The sequence below is a fragment of the Culex quinquefasciatus genome, chromosome 2 (assembly GCF_015732765.1).
Source record: "Culex quinquefasciatus strain JHB chromosome 2, VPISU_Cqui_1.0_pri_paternal, whole genome shotgun sequence".
Classification (NCBI taxonomy): domain Eukaryota; kingdom Metazoa; phylum Arthropoda; class Insecta; order Diptera; family Culicidae; genus Culex; species Culex quinquefasciatus.
The window spans coordinates 111,687,562-111,701,261 of NC_051862.1; the positions used below are offsets into that span (position 1 = coordinate 111,687,562).

The window sequence follows — 13,700 nt, forward strand, 5'->3', positions numbered from 1 at the left end:
CAGCACACAAGCGAATGGAAGCTCGTTAAGCACCAGATTTGATAAACCCGGTCAGCCACTTTCGCACCGAATCCGATGACGATGTTTTCACAAAAATGGGTGGCAACTTTTCCCGTCGTTCAATTTCTTCCCTCTCGCTCACGTCCACAGGGAGGGTAGCGAACTGGTTTCAGACGAATTTTGAGCGTCCTTGCTCAAACTGCCTGGCTTTGCAGGTAGCGCTTCGGCATTCTTTAGCTTCTTCAAATCTGCCGATCCTGCTGGTGAGGACCGCCTCTTTTTCTTGCCGTGAGGCATTTTTTGCACTTTTAAAGCACTTTTCAGGAGCTAATATCCAGGAGTACCTCACTGATCGGTGGTCCACAATGGAATGATTTATTGCTATTTCATTAGTTAAAAGTAGTACTTTTTGAACAAAAAACTTTACTTCAAGACTATTTTATCCAGAGCAGCAAAACACTGCCTCCAAATTGCCTGTTCCATGATACTGGGATGTTATTGTGCCTCCCACAATTGTGGAACACCTGAATTTAACTGATATTTTCACAAAAAAAGTTATCAGACCATGGATAAAACATCACTAAGCTTGAGTTTCACTGGTTGCAGTGTGTGTAGTCATTATTTTGTTACAAATATGTACTCCTGGAGAGATCCAAAGTTTGTTTACATCCGTAAGAAAAAAAGTGTTCCGAATTTGTGGATTTAAAGGGTCAAAGTTTTTCTTCAAAAACTTGATATAAAAGTAAAAATATGCAGTTATTCGATACAGCATTCGAAAGATCGCATGAAAAGCTTTCAAATGAAGGTAAAAGCGAATCATTAAGTTCAATTATCGATTTGATATGATTTTTTGAACATTGGCCGATCTGTAAACTGTTCCGAATATGAGGGATGACTGTAAGCTGAAAATAGAAAAATGGGCGTTGCCCAATGCACTCGACTGATTAGAATGCATTTTTGAAATATTTTTTTAAATGCTTATAAAAGGAATAGCACAACTTTTAATAAAAGTGAAAATAAACAGAAATGTTCACAAAAAGTTGCTCTACTCGTTGGTGTACTTGGTTTTGGTGAATTTCAAGGAGCAATCCAGATTATCCAACATCATTCAAACACGACTGCTTATTAGGCTTAAAATGGGCATATTTCCCCTAATTACAATCAAAACATAAAAAATCCACAAGACGCCACTTGCCAATATAAAAACACGGCGACTTTTTTTTTTTTTTTGTAATTTGTTGATTTATTGGGTACGATAACTTGTTAGTTAACACTTTTGATCAGGTCAAGGAAGACACTTTAGGAAATAGGAAAATTACAAAGGATCCAAAATAAACTTGACAAAGTACTCTAACTCTAAGGCGACTTTCTTGGTCCCGATGAGACGATTAGTTTCATGGGTGTCAAAACGCAACAGAACTTTTGTTGGATTTGTGGGACCTCTCGACAGAAACGCACGATTTCGTATTGCGCTTACGCTCTTCAAGCTGTAAATTTATTGTTCGATTAGTGATTAGTTCAATATAGTTCAACAACTCCACTTACAATTGGTCTCCCCTGGTCACAAATGTAATCCAACTAACTAATTATTTCTTCGTCGATCAACCTTTGTGGGCCTGTCTGCGGCAGGGATTAGTGCATGTGCTGATAGAAAATAAGTATTTAATTACTGCTTATTCGCGTGGAAAAAATAAACTTACGATGGGATAGAATTTAGTTCAAGACTTGTGCCGCTTGCCCAGCACTCCACCGAGTAATGCCTGATCTAACCTAGATATAAGTGATCGATTATTTTTATCAGTAACTTAGGGAAATTGTGCGCTTCAAATTCAGACTTACAATCGTATAATCGAGCTCGCGCTTTAAGCGTACAGGTGCCCGATATAATTTAGATAAATTCGGCTACAACTAAATAATCTACTACTTTTCGTACTACCTGTAACTTACGGGGTTGTCCGACTACTGAGCGTCACAGAGACTCCCAGAGTTCAAGGCCCTCAGGGTCGGCACGCCTTTAGTCAAGTCGCGCAGCTGGGGAATGCTTGTGATGTCCAATGTAAAACTCCAGGTGTGCGGTCCAAAACTCTACACACTTTATTCTCTCTCTCTACACTTCTCTTTATTCCTCCCACTTTCTTACAGACTAATCTGACCTTTTTCTTCACTTCTTCTTCGGGGCCCCGTCGTCGATCGCAGCTCGCCGGCGATGTCCACCTTCCTGTTTCTGCTACACACTTCCGCTCCCTCCTTCTTCTCCTTCTTCACTTCCGCTTCTTCAGACTGGCGCACGCGTGCACGACCGCTTGCCGTCCAAGGTGGCTCTCCTACGGCGCGTCGTCGATGGACCCGTTCGCTGCTCGTCCTGGCCTCACCACAGATGGTTACGGCTGTGGCCTTCGGTACACCGTCGAGGGTGCCCGGAATCCCCGGATAGGCACAGGTCGAGCAGGTTATCCCGGTAACGGTTGCGTTCGGGGAGACTCGAGGTGGTTTGAGTCCCCGGTAGGTGTCAGCGACACGGGTGAGCCGTCGTTGGTACTGAGACGGTTATCACCAAACACAAGGGGTCCTGGTAGTAGATGGTTTGAGGTTAGGGTCGTGACGGTTGGGTTTTGGGGTGGGTAGGGATCTTTGGGCGTGCTGTGAAGACTACTGGCGTACCTGGTGTCCTCCAAATCAACTCCTGCACTCTAGCAACTCGGCGTTGCTCTCCTACTGGTCCAGCTGGTGATGCTGGGCACTTCTGGGCACTGATGGGCACTACTGGGCACTATTAAAAGTAACTTGGCGGAACAGATGGTAGTCGACAGATCTGTTCGCTTTGGCGTCGTCCGGGGAATAGAACGATTCCGCGGACTCCCAGAATAATGGCGGTCCTAGTTCTTCCCCTTGCCTCCCCATCTTCATCCGAGCCTTCACCCCTGATCCCCATCCTTCCTGTCACGTCTCCTTTCGCCTCCCCGCCCACAGCTAACAGCTCCTCTGGTGGCGGGTTATGGAAGTTCGTTGGTAGCGCTGGCTGCACACTGGGATGTTGTTGGTGGACGATGAGCCGGGTCTTCGCTGGGAGAAAACCACCAGACACACAAACACTACCCAAGCATGGTATTTTTACGAATTTACTACGCGATAGCCGCGGAGACCTTCACCAGTGAAGTCCCGACGGTTACACTCTCCCCCAGCTCGGGTAAAAAAAATACTTGAGAGCAAGGATTTTTTTTTGCAACTCAAAAATTCATTTTATTTGTGAATTTTTTGCGAGTCCCCAACCGGTGCGGCCTAGCTGAACCTTCCGAACCAAGCATAACGAACACAGGACCGGAATTCACTACCTTTACGGTAGCTCATGAAACATTTCACCATTCAAATCTGACCTCTAACATCCAAAAATATATAAGAAACATGTGAGATTTGCGAAGTATTGTGATCGGAATTATCGGGGTCATAAGGCTTCAACGAAGGATAAAATCCCTCTCCGCGCTGTTTAGCAGGTCGAACCTGTGTACTGGCCCTCAACGTATATTTCAACTCCGGCCTCCAGCGAATAATCCATCTATATACTTCGTGGTAACTCACCAATTGTTGAAAAGGTAATTAGCAAAAACATTAAAATTAACGAAATCACTACAAGAAAATAAATTAAATAACACATGCACATGAACATTTTAAAATTCAATAAATAGCATGCAAATAAATAAATTTAAAAAAAATAATAAGTTTATGACTGGGGCTCCGGAGCAATTATATACAAAAGTAAAGTCATGTGTGACTGTACATGAAATATTTCAACGTTGTCGGAGTTGCGTTTTAGTACATTATCTCGAGATCTCGTTATCACCGTTGTGTCTGTGTGCATGCGATCTTATCAGGGAACTCACAGAATCTGTCAATCATCTGTCACTAAAATGTGCTTTAAGATGCTGTAAACATGTGAAAAGTGTGTTGAGATTTTAATTGGAAAAGTTTTGGGTGCGCGCGGGGCGAAAATCGGTTTTATCATGTTTATTTTCGTACGAAATTTAATGGCCATGTTGATCTCTGTGGATAACAACGATTTTCGCTTGGTAATCCCTGAAAATTCCCTCTTAAAACTCAACACTAAACTCTATGACTATGAAAACGTAAGTATGGTGAACAGTAGCAATCTATGTTTCCCGATTGTTAATTGACAGGATATTTTATAATTTGAAAATTCTAGTGATCGTGACATAAACAGTGAATAGTTTCCCTAACAAGTCCGCCTCTTCCCTTTAAACACATTCACACACACTGCTGCAGATCAAATTATGTTTACAATCTTGCATGCAAGTTATGTAAACGCGCACAGGATGAAATGCACTTGCACTCTCTCCCTCTCATTCATTCATAGAAAACTTTTACAACTCCTCTCTCCTCTCCGTTCATTCATAAATATTCTTTTGCTGGTACCAGATTTTAAAATCATTCAAAACAAATTAAAACGATAAATTCATTGATTTTTTAATTTTTTTCTAGCTTTTTGGAACGATCCTTGATTTGTCGTACGTAGTGTACCTAATGACACCCACGTACTGGTTCCTAAGCGCGGTGCATCCACTATGCCACCTACTTTTTGGATTTTCCTGACATTTCCCGCCCGAACGCTGCAGACCTTCTTGGAGTTGACAAACTGGAGTAGTCGGTTGGTTTAGGAAAAAGGTTTGATCATAACTCGTACCGTACCTCAATTTCAATCCGCGGTTCAGCTTTCGGTGACTAAATGTAGGTTTTGTTTTAGGTCCTTTACGCCTTGAGATCGGCAGCCGAGAACACGCCGAGGGACTTTCCGTTCAAGTCCGACACCTCGTACGAGCTGGTGCCCTTCTTACGGACGATGATGCACGGTGTGTACTGGGGTCCGAGCTTGGCGTTGTATTGGTCTCCTGCCGACGACTGACGAAAGCTTTTTTTATACACACGCTGACCCACATCGAAACTTGGTGAGTATCGCTGGTGTCTGAGGTCGTACTTCCGTTTCGTCTCCTCGTGAGCTTTTTTCAGCTGCTCTCTCACGAACTCATAAATTCTCTTCGATACTCCGTCGAATTTTTTCATTCTCTCTTCCTCGCTGAGTTCTTGCTCCTTCTCAAGCCTGTGATCCGATCCCTTACTGATGATCTCGTGACCAAAAACGACGCAATGCGGACTAAACTTAGTCGTCGAGTGAATGGTGTTATTAAGCACGAACTCGATTTCCGACAATTTTGTGTCCCAAAGCTTCTGGTCAAGCTTCACGTACGATCGAATCATAGCGTTGATGGTGCGGTTAAGACGTTCCACCGGGTTCGCCTGACTTCGGTGCCGCGCATTAGCCCAGTGCTGAACATCATAACTAAGGCTACCAACTCTTGCTGAGCAAAAATCCGTACACTTTGCCGATATGACACCATGGTATAACAAAAACTGTCAATGAATTATTTATATAAATTAAATTTAATAAATTTGAGAATTAAAAACATAAAACTGTGTCGTTTTTACAGCTAACAAATTTCACACGTTGCACGTTTAAAAGTATTCTTAAAATAAACCGTGATTTGAATCAAATCGTTATGTTCTTCAATGTTTTTTGTTAAACGTTTTAAAGTTTACAAAATGTCAAGTTTGCTTTTACGAATAATACCGTTCTTAGTGTTTTGACGAACACTTTTCCAGAGTTTTTTTTATTGAAAAGGTCCTATAACATGTGAAACACAACAGTTTATAGGACCTTAAAAAAAACTCTAGATTTGTTAATTCACATGTTCAAATGTTTTCACAAGTTTTAGAAAGCCTTTGGAAATGGATAAATATATATAGTAAGGAATTTCTAAAAGAACAATTCTAGAGTTTTTTAAAGGTCCTATCAACATATGAAAGACAATAGTTCAAAACTCTAGAATTATTGATAATCAAGTTTTAATTGAGGAAACCCAGGAAAACTCTCCCTTTTTAAATCAAACTCACAGAAAAATAAAAATTTCTACACACAAAAAAATATTTCCGAATGTTACATCATTTATGATGTAACACTTTTGCACGTCATTAAACATTTAAATTTAAATGCAATTTGATGTAAATTTGTAACAAATTATACGTAAAAACATGATTTTACGTGTGATTCAATAGGGTGTAATATGGTTGTATGGAAAAAAATAAAGTTGTCCAAATTTAGCGAGCACAGCAATTTTTCAGTTCCTTTTGGGGTCCTAAACAACTCCCCAAAGTTTGGAATCGATTGGTTAAGTCCTCACTTTGCGCAAAGCGCTTCAATTCTCCATATAAATTTGTATGGGAAAAAACATTTTTTGGGATTTAAATATTTATAAAATCCACGTTTCACACTGTACTAAAACAAGGTTCATATTCGGATGCTCTGGAAGGTGCTCTACAACTTTCCCGAAGAGAGTATGGTGCTAACTTGCTCCTATAAAAAGATACAGCGTGTTCAAAACTCGTCTAAAACGTGTTTTTTGCTCGAAAATCACGTTTTAGACGAGTTTTGAGGACGCTGTATCTTCTTTCAGGGACAAGCTAGCACCATACTCTCTTCGGGAAAGTTGTAGAGCACCTTCCAGAGCATCCGAATATGAATCCGGTTTTAGTACAGTGTGAAACGTGGATTTTATAAATATCAAAATCCAAAAAAAAATGTTTTTCCCATACAAATTTATATGGAAAATTGAATCGCTTTGCGCAATGTGAGGACTAAACCAATCGTTCCCAAACTTTGGGGAGTTGTTTAGGACCCCAAAAGGAACTGAAAAATTGCTGTGCTGGAAAATCGATTTTGATATTACACCCTAGTGATTCAACCGTTTGCGTCGAATCTTACGTTGACATCAACTGAGTTTACATGTAATTCATTTTTTCCGTGTCAAGTAAATTCACATATTTTTTCTGTGTAGTTAACAAAAGCTTCAACCAAATCAAAAAAGCAATTCAATGATTAAAAAGTTGTTAAAATTCCGTACAAATCCGTATTATGCGTAAAATTCCCTACAAAAATTCCGGCCTGTTAAAAATCCGCGAAGAGGTCCGAAAATCCGTATGGTAAGGAAAAAATCCGTACAGTTGGTAGCCTTAATCATAACGTTCCAGCAAACTCTGGAACTCTTTCGACAAAAACGTCGTCGCGTTGTCACTGATTAGGATTTGGGGAGTGGACAGTCGTCGAAACCACAACTCTTCCAGAATCTTGCAAGCACTAATCGCAGAAATCTTTTTCACGGGAACAAGCAGGCAATATTTAGAAAATAGATCCATGATCACTAATAAATGGGCGTTGCCCTGCTTGCTCCGTGGCAGAGACTGGATATAGTCGATGCATATGATCTGGAAGGGTCGCGTAGCGACACGCTGTTTCCCCATTTCCGGCGCAGTTGACTTCGTAGACGGTTTGTTTACTTTGCACGGCTCGCACTTCGCGATGTACTTCCTAACATCCGATGACAACCGTGGCCAGTAGTACCGTTGTTTGATCTTCTCAACACACTTGTCAAACCCAATGTGGAGATTCTCGTCGTGTTCTTCCTTCAATATCCGGTTTCTCAGCGAGACTGGAATACACTGTTTCCACTCGAAACGATAGTCCATGACGTCAGACTTTGCTGCGACAAACTTGTAGAGCTTGCCGTCCTCGATCCGGAAGTCCGTGTACTTCTCGGGATCGTCCTTGACGGCGGCGAATAGTTTCCGGTACCAACCGTCCTCGGGCTCTTCTTCAAGACTCTCGATGGATCGGGAGAGCGCGTCCGGAACTATGTTGTCCTTGCCTTTGCGATGCTTAATCTCCATGTCGTATTGTTGGAGGAGGATACTCCACCGACTCAACCGAGAAGAAGACCGCCACTTAGATCGCATAATAAAAGTCAGGGCTGAAGAATCGGTCACCAAGTTGAACCTCGTACCTTCAATGTAACACCTGAACTTTTCTATGCTTCGAAGTGCGGCTAAGCCTTCCTTCTCGGCTGCGTGGTAGTGGAGTTCCGCCCCCTTCAATTTCTCAGAAAAGTAAGCAATCACTTTCTCCTCCCCATTATGCACCTGTGTGAGGACGCCAGCGATAGCGTTGTCCGACGCGTCCGTTTGGACGGTGAATGGAAGCGTAAAGTTAGGATTTGCCATCACAGGGGCAGAAATGAGCCGCTCTTTGATGGTCTTAAATGCACAATCAGCTGCCGTGTTCCATACCACCCTCTTTGGCTTATTTTTCAATAAGTCAGTGAGAGGTGATGTAATTTCACTAAAATTTGCGATGAACCGTCGGTAATAATTGGCCATACCGAGGAATCGATGTAATTGTCTTACCGAGTGAGGAACCTGATATCCGATGATCGCTTGGACGCGATCAGGATTAGGTCGTAGCCCATCTTGGGACAGAATGTACCCAAGATACGGTAACTCCTGGCAGCAAAATTTTGATTTTTGAAGATTGATGCATAAGTTGGCTTCCTTCAAGCGTTTCGCTAACTCCCGCAACCTTTGCACATGCTCGTCAAACGTTTGACTCGCAACGACGATATCGTCTAAATAAACGAAAATCGCCGGCTCTAACGCACCATGACCTAGGACTTTGTCCATCAATTTACTAAGCGAGGCGGGACTATTAACCAACCCAAACGGAAGCCGTTTGAATTGGAACAGCCCCATGCCTGGTATCATAAAAGCTGTGTACTTCCTTGACTCCGGATCCAGCGGAACCTGTAAGAAAGCTTGTGACAGGTCAATGGTGGACAGATATTTCACCGGACCGAGATGACTCAAGATCCGGTTCTGGTGCGGTAATGGGTACGCATCCCTTTTTGTTCGCTCATTAAGTTTTCTCGCATCCAAACAAAGTCTAATTTCGTCAGTATCGCGCTTTTAACTGGCACAACCGGAAGTGCCCAGTCGGACTCCGACGGTTCTATAATCCCTTCACGAATCATCTTCTCGACTGCTAGGTGGATCTTCCGGTGGATCTCCGGACTCCACGGATAAGGATTCTGCCTCACCGGATCCGCGTGAACAAATTCTTCTTTCAATTCTATCTTGTGTTCCATCTTGTTGGTCTGGTTCAAGCGACCTGGCTCCGCCACCAGAAACAGTTTTCTAATCTCCTCCAGCTCGCGGTTCTGTTCGTCTGACAACGTTTCCTCGTCGTCCAGACCTTCGTGTGCTCCATCATCCAAAAATTCAATCATCTCGTTCTGTACTGCTGGTCGAATTCCAAATTTCAACCAGAAATCGTAGCCTAAAACACATCTACGGTGCAGTTTTGGGGCGATCAGGACATTCAGCAATTTAGTGCAGCCGTTGAACGTGAATGGAATCTCTACACTCCCAAGGACTTCCAAATCATCTCCCGCGGCTGTTTTCAAGTTGACATCCGAAGGTTCAAGCTTCAGATTCAACGCTTTCATGATCTTCTTCGCACCGACCCCTAAAACTGTCCGTTGTGCTCCGCTGTCCAGAAGCCCAATCACGCCAATTCCCATGAACTCGACTCTCGTGAATGGCCTGGCGTCTCCAATGAGTTTGACGAGCATCGAAGCAATCTCGTCGCTCTCGGTGGCCTGGCCCACCTGCGAGTATCCTAACTCCTGAAGTGTGGCTGACACGTCTTCTTCTTCAGCAAGAGGTCTTTCGGCTTCGTTGATGCGACTGCTCTGCCTCACTGAGCAGTCCGTCGCACGTTTTTTGATTCACAAAAAGGACAATCTTTGGTTGGAAACCCTGGAAAACCACAGTTCTCACAAAAAGTTTTCCTCGTCTCGTCACAGTCCTGGAACCTATGTCCTTCATCGTGGCAGTTGAAACATACACCCTTTTTAATAGGAATGTACGCCTTCAAAATCCTTTGAAGGGGGTCAGTTCCGCTCGGACCTGGTCTTGATTCCTCCGGTTTTCGTTCCGGTCTTGAACCACTCTCCTGCTTAGCTGACGGTCTCGGTTGGAATTGAGGTTTCCCACCTGAAGGAGGAGGTTTTCCACCTTGTTGGGTTGGGAAACTCTGCTTAATCGGTGGTTTGTAGTTTGGGTTGAAGTTTTTTCCTTGGTAACCAGTCTTTTGGCCACCTTGGTTCTCCTGGAAACGGTTCTCCTGAAAACGGTTCTCCTGAAAACGGTTCCCTCCATTTCCGCCTCTCTGGTACGACTGCTGCTGTCCAATTTCCTCGATCTTTGCGTTCCTTCTCGGTGGGTAGTTGTTTTCTTTGGTGTTGTTGTTGTAAATTTGCCAGTTGATCGAATCAAACTGTTTTCCAAATTCTCGCATAGCTGGAATTGTTTTGATGTTGGCGGCAAGCATCGCCGTCTTGCAATCCTCCCTGGTGTTCCTGAACAATAGCTTAAATTTCCGATCCGAATCCCACTGAACCGACATGTTCCGGAAAATTCGCACCATGTCCAGATAATAATCCTGGAATTTCTCCTTCGGACCTTGTTTCCGCATGGTCGCCTGGCGCTCGTACTGGTAGTCAATATCCACTGGCAAGAACTCATTCTTAAGTTCTTCTACCAGATTTTCCACGTCCTCAGCTCGTTGTTACTGTTGACTTCCATGAACCACGCCCTCGCTTTACGCGTAAACAGGTGATGTGCAGACATGAAAAGCTCGTCGTCATCAAACTTCTCCGATCTCGCGTTAAATTCTACCTCCTTAATGAATTCATTCAACCTTCTACCGTTGTCCATCCCGTCGTACGTCACAGACCATTTGTGCACTGGCAACCGCCTATTGTGCGAAACATTGTCCGATCTGCTCCCCGACGCCTGGTTGAACTTCGAATTTTGTTCACTACCCCTGAGACTGTCGAACGACCCGTACTTTTTCTTGATCCATTCACAAAAATCAACTGATTTTTGTGCTTTCCCTTGCTCACTTTGTAGAGAGTCCTCATTCACCTGTGTGCTGTTGGAAGCTTTCTCTCTCAATGCCTTAGTTGCGACAGCGTTGCTCGCTTCTAAAACTGCCATTCGTTCCATTAGCAGAGCCACCGTATTCGTCAACTTCTCATTTTCATTCATAAGTCCTGAGACTATCTCATTCGCAGCTTTATTGGGTTGTTTACTTTCACCAACTACACCAATCTCCGCCAGTTTGTTTTGCTTATCTACGCTCACGCTCTCTCCAAACACTCCAATCTCTCCAATCACTCTATTATCCCCACTCACTCTTTCTCGATTATCCCCACTCACTCTTGACTCTCTCTGAAATTCTTGTTCTCCCTCCACTAGGTCTTCGTTCGACTCGATCTCATCTTGCTCCTCATTCTCTCCAGGTTCTCCATCCTCCCGAAGTTTGCGTAAGCTTTCATTCAAAATCGAAAGTTCAGCACTTCGCACCTCCGGGTGAGGAGAGAACAGAGAGAAATATACTCTCAACATTTTCAAACATTCGCTCGCCATCATACCAATGCTACCCAAATCTGCTTCCTCTTTCGCGTGAGCTTTTGCTCGCTCTAAACGGAACAAGCAGTGGAGTAGCCTAGTCTTCCAATTTTGATCAGGGACCTTTTTTTTCTTTGGACCTTCCAAAGCCAAAATTATTTGTGACACTTTTTCGTCACAACACCGTAATTCAAACAACAACGAACTCCAAGCTGGTTTATAATTATTTTCTCGATTTTCTCTTTCAGTTCTCAACATTCCACGCAACATACGAATGCATTGACTGCGCGACACTCCTGCTGTGTTGACCTCGCGGATGGTTAATTCATGCTCCAACTCATCATCAAGCAAATGATTTGCATCCATCGAGTAGTATTGGGCTCGAAGAGTATCGTGTTCCATTTTGAAAATGCGTAGAAAAATCAACAAATTTAAAATTTAAAAAGAACGATCACTACAAATTCAAACAGTAATAATAAATTAACAAAAATTATATTTGAAATTAGTACGTAAGTTTGTAATGAAGCATTCGTTCAAACGAATTGCTTCAAAAGCTAATAAATAATCACTTTCCTTGTTGTTTTATTTCAACTATCCGAACGATCACCACACACAGACAAAACAATGTGCTCCAAACAATCTCGATTCAATTTAATCTTTAACAACTTCGACCTTCTTTTCAACAATCGCCCTTCTCACACAATTTTGGACATCAGAACCCCTTCAATGAAAAATGGAATGATCAATCGCAGTGTAAAGAGAATGTAATTTGGTCGCACTAGTGCGAACGTTATTCTAGGCTGGCTGGGCGTTTTCCCAGAGACGCCTGCGTTGGTTGGTTCTTCACAAGCAATTCTTCCCAAGCTGGATTACCCTTGAAAACTGACTAAAGGTCAAATTTTTGTTGGGCGCCAAAGTGTAACTTAAGGGGTTGTCCGACTACTGAGCGTCACAGAGACTCCCAGAGTTCAAGGCCCTCAGGGTCGGCACGCCTTTAGTCAAGTCGCGCAGCTGGGGAATGCTTGTGATGTCCAATGTAAAACTCCAGGTGTGCGGTCCAAAACTCTGCACACTTTATTCTCTCTCTCTACACTTCTCTTTATTCCTCCCACTTTCTTACAGACTAATCTGACCTTTTTCTTCACTTCTTCTTCGGGGCCCCGTCGTCGATCGCAGCTCGCCGGCGATGTCCACCTTCCTGTTTCTGCTACACACTTCCGCTCCCTCCTTCTTCTCCTTCTTCACTTCCGCTTCTTCAGACTGGCGCACGCGTGCACGACCGCTTGCCGTCCAAGGTGGCTCTCCTACGGCGCGTCGTCGATGGACCCGTTCGCTGCTCGTCCTGGCCTCACCACAGATGGTTACGGCTGTGGCCTTCGGTACACCGTCGAGGGTGCCCGGAATCCCCGGATAGGCACAGGTCGAGCAGGTTATCCCGGTAACGGTTGCGTTCGGGGAGACTCGAGGTGGTTTGAGTCCCCGGTAGGTGTCAGCGACACGGGTGAGCCGTCGTTGGTACTGAGACGGTTATCACCAAACACAAGGGGTCCTGGTAGTAGATGGTTTGAGGTTAGGGTCGTGACGGTTGGGTTTTGGGGTGGGTAGGGATCTTTGGGCGTGCTGTGAAGACTACTGGCGTACCTGGTGTCCTCCAAATCAACTCCTGCACTCTAGCAACTCGGCGTTGCTCTCCTACTGGTCCAGCTGGTGATGCTGGGCACTTCTGGGCACTGATGGGCACTACTGGGCACTATTAAAAGTAACTTGGCGGAACAGATGGTAGTCGACAGATCTGTTCGCTTTGGCGTCGTCCGGGAATAGAACGATTCCGCGGACTCCCAGAATAATGGCGGTCCTAGTTCTTCCCCTTGCCTCCCCATCTTCATCCGAGCCTTCACCCCTGATCCCCATCCTTCCTGTCACGACTCCTTTCGCCTCCCCGCCCACAGCTAACAGCTCCTCTGGTGGCGGGTTATGGAAGTTCGTTGGTAGCGCTGGCTGCACACTGGGATGTTGTTGGTGGACGATGAGCCGGGTCTTCGCTGGGAGAAAACCACCAGACACACAAACACTACCCAAGCATGGTATTTTTACGAATTTACTACGCGATAGCCGCGGAGACCTTCACCAGTGAAGTCCCGACGGTTACATACCCGACGTCGGCGTGACTTGCTAGCGGGATGACTTTCAAGTTTTTCTAAATTTTCCCCTGCTTTGCCAATCGGCTCGATCGTCGTTGACACTTCTCTTCGGCACTGGTAGGGGTGATGCGACGGTTATCCGACGAGGGGTTTCCGACAACCTCTTCAGTATCAGGGCTGGCAGTTTCGCCA

The 13,700-nt window shown here is 44.3% G+C and overlaps 2 long non-coding RNA genes across 2 annotated transcripts; one reads left to right on the forward strand and one right to left on the reverse strand.

The window, feature by feature from the left end:
- Positions 1-1,758: 1,758 nt before the first annotated feature.
- On the reverse strand, positions 1,759-13,639 carry LOC119767789. The gene is made up of 3 exons (XR_005277706.1): positions 13,521-13,639; positions 1,840-1,936; positions 1,759-1,770 (listed from the first exon to the last, which is right to left on the reverse strand). It is a non-coding gene; the product is annotated as an uncharacterized LOC119767789 (long non-coding RNA).
- On the forward strand, positions 3,948-11,836 carry LOC119767788. Its single transcript, XR_005277705.1, has 4 exons — positions 3,948-4,121; positions 4,495-4,677; positions 4,757-4,958; positions 11,616-11,836. It is a non-coding gene; the product is annotated as an uncharacterized LOC119767788 (long non-coding RNA).
- Positions 13,640-13,700: the final 61 nt, after the last annotated feature.